A 7,792-nucleotide genomic window follows, 5' to 3' on the forward strand; every position below is an offset into this window, starting at 1 on the left:
TTATTTTAAAAACATCCGCTCAAATAATAAATTGCGCATAATTGGCCTTTTTTTTGTGTCCCCTCTATTCATACATGTGGTTTAATCAAAGCGACACGTGTTACGTCCCCCCCGACACACACACACACACCGGTGCAAGTAGTAAACAAGAGTGTGTCCGTGTTTTGTCCCTCCTCTCTGATCTTTTATCAAAACTGATCCGTTTAGTGTGTAGAACATTTGTCCTATTGCACACCCTATCGGGCGGACTCCGGAGAGATAGAGAGAGGTGTACAGTATCTCTGTTCATATGTATTATTATGGACTGTGACTGGACATTTGGACAAGCGGACTATGCAGCCCCGAAAGGAAACAAATTCTCCATCTCAAATATTATACACATATACAAACATAGGCGATAGAGAGAAAGAATAGAATAAGATAACCTCCATCTCGATGGGGGGTTGTCTCGGTCGTCAATCCATTGCCGTTCCTCATTCCATCTTATTCCTCTTCAACAACGGAACAACCCCCCCGAACCTTTTACCGCATACATGTATACAGCAACCCTCTATTTTCCCTTTCTTTTCTTCTTTTGTTCAATTCAATTTATTTTTATTTTTTCTCTCTGACCGTGGCAGTCATCCCGGCAGACCCAGAACATTTATTTACATGTTCGTTTCCACCATTACTTGATTGAAATTCTTCCCATGGGTTAGAGAGAGAGACAAAAGGACATTTACAAAAAGTGTGTCGGTTTTTTAATGCGCAATTTCAACTCGTTGAATGTCTACAACGGATAGAGAGGGAGGCGCTATAAATCAATCAATCAATTAGGAGATAAATAAACATGAAAAGGGCAGAGGAAAACCGAGAGTTGAAGGGAGCCAAAAAAGTAGAAGGCGGTTTTTATGCCAAAAGTCCAAAAGTGGAGTGGGGTGTGTTATTTTATAGATGTTTAAATGTATATAGCTCGCTGGGGGGGATAGATTTTTTGGGGAGCGGAACCGGACCTGACCATTTGAGCCCGATTACACCCTATTACGTGTTTGACTATAGGCTGCTGCTATCTCTCTAGAGTCTCTACATATAATAACCATCAATAACGGGAAAACGAATAAAGCGATAAGGAAGAGCGGCCATAGCTCTCTCAGTTCAATTTCTGTATGCTGTACATGTAGGGAGAAATGGGTAGACGGGAAAAGGGTCGTCTGGACCGACCAATCTCGTTCCCACAGAGGTCCTGTGTTGCGTCGAACCCCAATAAATTGATCCCCTCCGCGGAGGACCCCGCAAATAATACAAAAACCGATCGAATGTTTCATCATTACAAATGGATCTAGCGGCACGTATTTGCAGCCCTGTAGGCTGTTGGACTATATATACAAGTTTGTTCTTTCTATTGATTGATCAGAGGCAACGTCCGACACGGTTTAGAAAAGGAAATAAAAACAGGGGTGGAATCCTGTTACATTTCGTGCGAATAAATCAAATTGCATTACTGTACTAGCGCATAACACACCTAATATTGAACACGACGGAGAAGGAAAAGAAGAAGAAATGTTGCAGTGTGGAGATCTATATCTCTCCTTATATATTCTGCCATGTTTTTATAATAATAGACGGCACCAACCCTCAGGATGGTATGTATAAAAGATGCCTTTTTATTTTATTTTATTATTTCTGGGTACGGCGTTTTCTAACGCGGTAAATAAGTGAGCAGCTGCTCTGTTGGTTGCACAGTCCCTGCAATAATCTCTCCCCAGTTCTCTCTATTGATCGGCGGCCCAATATAATATGTTGCAAGTCCAGGAGAATAAATTCACGGTAAAAGTTTTCCATAAATGACGAAGGTGCACAGCAGCAGCAGCACCCGCCGTCGGTGATATCAAATGACGTTGTGGTCTTCTCTTCAGTTATAGAATAAGAAAATTCCAGCGTAATTACCTCGGCTATTGTATAGCCATGCAATATAAGTTGTGTTATATAGCGAAAGAGAGAGAGATGCTTGATTCAAAGAGAGTTTCAAGTTTGTCGAGGATTGTCATGTATACACAGCACTCGACTGTCGGAATTGAGTATAAAAAGGAAGAAGAAAAAAATAGTTGGACGTACAACACAATAACGAGCTCACGGATCGACCGAAGATTTTCACTGTCTGTCTATCCATTGGATATGACTCGCCCTCATCTTCGTGTGACTGCTGGATGTGGATCCAGTATTATATGTACGACGCGAAAAAATTCTTTCGTAGAACTAGTTGTTATATACCGTTCCGTGTAAAATTTTATCGAAGAAAAAAATAAATAAAAAAACATTCTTCATCTTTTTTTTCAAAATGTTTATATTTTTACTGATCTATCCTCGGACCGGAATTACCGGAATGCGTCGCATCATCTTTATAGCTAGGGCAAAATGAAACCAGCCACAACAACCAACCAATTGTGTGGGGGATGATGCGATATGGCATTCCGTAAGCGCATCGATCTATTGAATCCATTATTACCCAGTACCACCACACACAATCAAATCTCCAAGGTGTTTGACTTTCGGTTATTGTCGGTGTCATTTGTATGACGTAAGTAGTTTGCCCTTTGCCGGTATGATCTTTTCATTTTTTCTTTTATAAAAAGGTCAATTTAATTGATAGAAAACCTCCCCTATATTATGCTTGCAACCCCTAGTAATTTCACTTTGAGGAATTCAACTCGGAACGTTGGGGGGGATTATTATTACAGCGTCCAAATTTAATTGAAAATGCGATGGGTTTTGTTGTGCTGAATAATCCAACTACTTTACATGTTAGATACAATCAATTGCCTTCATTTGAGTACAGAAAGAGAACGGCTGCTGCATGTGCCTAGCGTGTCTGAACCCATTTGGCAGCAATTGGCCTCGGCGCTCTGATGATGATGCGCCAGCCTTGATGAATAAATTAGATGATGATTCTGAATGACTCTCGAGAGAGATCAAGAGAAGAACAACTCTCTTCTTTTGTGCTTTTGGCATCAACACAATTTTGCGCTCGCGGCTCATCAGTGTAGAACTAACAAACGGCTAAATATTACCGTTCCGGTCGGAGAGTTTGTTGAACACAAAAACAACTTTCCAGCTGATATTCAACTTTGAGCCGAAAAACAAACAAAAGCAGCGCTGCCGCAACACAAAAGAAACTCATTAACGGCCGGAATAATTATTTAAAAATAAAAGATGAATTCAAAAAAATTCAAAAATATGAACCGCGTTTTATTTTTTAGAAGAGAAGCAACGAAGGGTTGGTGTAATTATCACGTCACAGCGTCTATAAATAAATATAGCGCGCGGCTGGATATGTACATATCTATATGTATTAGTCTGGTCGGCTTATATTTGTCGGCTCGTCGACACATTTATATAACTTATTATTGCCCGGGTCGTCGTCGTTGTGTGGTGTGGCACACCCAACAGCATCAGCACGATCATCCACAATAAAAGCGGAGCAACAAGAGAGTAACAATTTCGGTGAGTGGCCCGTCCCGGCAACTTTTTCTCCCCTTCTTCCAAAAGGAATCCAGCACCATCCCGCCGATGGGCGCTAATTTGACAAATTACTATATACACACACAGGCGAAGATCCTGCTATCTCCTATATATCGGCGAGAGACGATAACACACACAAGACATTCATCTCCAGCGCCGTCAAGTGCGGATGAGACTGAGAGAGCCCATCATCGTAAAAAACAACTTCTATTACACAATCTTATTTTTATATCGCGCGTTGTAAAAGATCAGAGGAGAACTGTCAATATCGTAGAGGCTGTGCTTTGATTAGCATGCGCTCACGCTCATGGCGTGTCAACCGCGTCAAATTGCGTCAACAGTCATCAGCATCCGCCATCGCAGCTCTTTTCTATTTCATCCAATGAAACAAAATTCTCTTTGTTCGCTGGAAGGAATAGGCGATTGATTTTTTTTTTCAGATTTATATTTGAAATCTTTTGCTCCTTTTATGTTGTGATAGAAATCAGGCGATATCAGTGTCATCGGCACTATCGTCGTAATAAAAAAAGCCAGGGCGGCGTATGCGTGTTCTATAAGCGCGCGGCGCGTGAGCTAATTCACGCGTATTGATCGGCACCCGAGTGAGCAGCGCATTCATGGTGGTTATTTAGCCTACATGCATAGGCCTATTTAATAATAATAACACGCATGTACTGTAAATCTATTTCGTTTTCGGCGGGGTTTATTTTCTTGGAAATCAATTTCATTCTGTTTTGCCTTTTAAATTGTTAATATTTAGGAAAGACGACGGTGTACATAGGCCAAACAGGGACCACAGAAGGTTATAGCAACCGCCAACTGCTGCACCTACGCACAGATAAAAAGGAAAAAATAAAGGGGGGGATGGAAGGAAAAAAAAGTGCGGGTGATTTGAATGTGCCCGACAAAAACAAATAGGCAGCAGCAGCCAACGCACACAAACGTCTGCGATGCAATAGGTTGATATCAACACGCGACACACATCTGCCCGTCTATCGCTCACTCAATGCTGCACCGTAAAGAAATCCACCCACAAAAAAAAAAAAAAACAAATAAAATATCCCAATTTTATTTTTTCAACCTCCAACGCGCATTTAATCTTTTATGGACTTTTTTTTATTTTATTTGATTTCGTATAAACTATACGACGCAGTGCTGCACTTTTGATTCTTTATTTTATACCTTTTGTGTGGCTGTGGCTGTGTGGCGAGGGGGTCGTATATGTAGACGTGTTGGGGATAGAGAGACGTGTTCATCAACGTCGTATCAGATCTCACACGTCTCGGTGGCTTTTTTCACGCCGCCGTCAGGACCGCAGCAGCAGCAGCCGCCGCCCGACCGCGCCGCTGTGGGCTAACAAACGCGGAAAATCCCGAAGGAAATCTACTCGTCACTCTCTCTATCAAATAAGTAGACGACGTGATGTTGTTATCGATCTTACACACATATACGGCCTAGACACACACACACGTCTGGAATAAATATCATTTCATTTTCTCAGAATATCTGAAAATGTCATATGGAGAGAAAACTTTGTGCGTTTGTATTTGTATATTTACCAATGCGCCTATTGTTTGGTTTATTTATTTATTTCCATCTTCTCTATTGAACTAGACGTGTGGAAATCAATACGCTTTGGCTGGGGACGTTATCTAACGTATTGCGCGCCCTGTGTGATTACGCAATAGCTGCGGAGTCTAACTGGAAATGTGATGGATGGAGCGGATGTGTGTGAATAAAATAATTCGATGATTTGCAAATTTTTCTGGGTATGATATTCCGTTTTTCCAGCTCATTCATTCCAGGTGTCTGTGTATATCGACTTGTATATTTTTCTGTCTGCTCTTGCTAAGGTGATGTTCGTCTATAGTGCAGCGGGAGGGGATATTATCGGGTCCGGCGGCGGCAGGTGAGAAGCACGCGCCTCTTCCTCCTCCTTTTGGAACTATGTGTTTATTTACTGTTCTTCTTCTTCTTCTTGTATCTTTTTTTCCCCTCCTTCTAACGCCATGTGCATGTGCGAGTTGTATGAAACCATGCGGGTGCTGGGGTGCTGCTGCTCTGTCTCCTTTTGGTTATATTATTATTAACATTCTGTTGGATTGCTCAACAAGTTTCACGCGCCCGGCAGACGAGGACCCAACGGGCTGGTTGGGCTCGCCAAGTGCAATAACTCCGTCCGTTTTCATCCGCCACTGATATGACGTCATTCAACGCGTTTAATGCCTAAATCATTATTTGTCCTCAGACCGAATTGATAAATGTACAAATGGCAAAAAAAGGTTTTGACATCAATTCACGACGATAAAGGACAAACCACATGCTGCATATCAAGCGCACATGGGTGGTGACTATGGGGTATCATCTCTAATATTACGCAGCACCTGATGATTGCATGCGGCAGATGACTTTTCGGGGAAGGCGGGCAGGTGCGCTTGTGTAAAATCCTCGCTCGCGTGGCTGGCAGATAATAATACCAAAAGGTGTAGTAGTATATAGACGATGGAGAGTGTGGCTCCGTGTTGTGTGTATATACTACTACGTAATAGCTACCCCCATCGTCAGCCTGAAAGCAATATTCATGAGATTTGTGTAAATGTAGTACTACTACAAGAACAGCAACATATCGATTATCTGGCTGTGTAACAAAAATAAAAAGTCGAAAGGAAAGGTGGACAAAAAGTCAACAATAACCTTTAACGGAGCAGCTGTTGTTGTTGTTATTATTTGACTGGAATTAAATACAGTTTTTTCCCGGTATAATCACAATCAGCCCGTAACTATTGAATCTATTTCATCGCTAAATAATCCCAACAAGTTAGTTATAATTAAAAAAAAACGGTGGAATTCCATTGTGGAAAGTGAAGTAAAAGACAAAAAATCTGACGAATGTCAACACACACTCGGATGGTTACATGGTGGCTTATAACATGGCAGCAGCACACGTAACAACGACCAAAAAAAAATGACGTCAGATGTTCGCTCTTTATTTATTTCACTGTCCGGTTGTATTGTATGATACACAGAGCATTCATCCAAATTCTGAAGAAATCGGAATGGACCACTTCTATCGTATCTCCCATTTTTTTTTTCGGGTTTTAGACGTGTGTGTGTGTTGTCCGGTTACAAAAAATCACAAGAATAGAAATAAAAAAACGGTCTGTTTGCAATCATTCTCTCCTTATAGTGTGTGTGTGTTCTTCAAACGGGAAATGTGCAGTTGTGCCGATGCTGGTACATTCATGACGTGGGAACACACAGCACCGTAGACAAATCTGGCACATTTCTTTTCTCTTTAGACATTCGTTTTTGATTCTCGTCGCCCACGATGATGCTTCAATCAAAAAATGGAAAGCGATTATTCCTTTTTATAAAATAAAAAAAAAGGAGAGAGAGGAAAAAAAAAAATCTATCTATCGCATGATAATAGGCAACGAGCGAGCCTTTCTTTGCCCGTCAAGTCCGTCCACTCGACAACTAGTCGGCTCCCTACCATTCTATAAGCAAGTCCACACGGGACTTTGGTTCGCTATTCACATCCCTTATAAAATAGGAATGGAGGGGGGGAGAGCCAGATATACACTGCAGCAGAGATGTATAACAATATATCAACAAGATGTTGGCTTTTGTTTGTCAAGAGATCAAAAGAGACTACTAGGGCTGTACTTGACTCTCTTCATGAATGTTCCAACTTCCCCTCTCATTATTCTCCCATGCGCCTTTTATTATACACCGGATTATTTATGAACTTTTTCCCTTTTTTCTTCCATCGAGTTCCGTTGGACAGTTTGCGAGTTTTTTCTTTAGAAATAAATATACAAGACCGTAAATGTTTAGCTTAATAATTTATGCGCTAAAGATCTATATCAATTTGCCATTTGGGAAATAAAATAAAATACTAGCGAATAACTGTTTTTCTTCCATTGGATCCGAGGCTTCGTGTGAGGGCCTGTGTGTGACGTGTGTTTTTGCTCCTGTTTGCCGGCTCAATCACCATCTTGTTTTTTCTTGTCGATGGCTATCGACGGAATAGATGATGGATGGTTTGTTCCAGGGGGGGGGGGAGTTTGGGTGTTCCAGGAAGAAGTAGCTCGTTCCTTTTCTTGACGTGATGAGATCGAGCTCACCTCTCAGTAGGGTGGCCCACACACAACTGTTTTGGGTTAGGGGGCAGAGAATGTCAAGCTGTTTGTAAAATTGTGATCCTTTTAGCAGTCAATTTACTCTTCATTATTCTTTCTTTCAGCGTTTTGTATTTTAACACGGATTTTCTCGAGTGTACATAAATCATTCG

Source organism: Daphnia pulex, chromosome 1 (assembly GCF_021134715.1).
Source record: "Daphnia pulex isolate KAP4 chromosome 1, ASM2113471v1".
NCBI lineage: Eukaryota > Metazoa > Arthropoda > Branchiopoda > Diplostraca > Daphniidae > Daphnia > Daphnia pulex.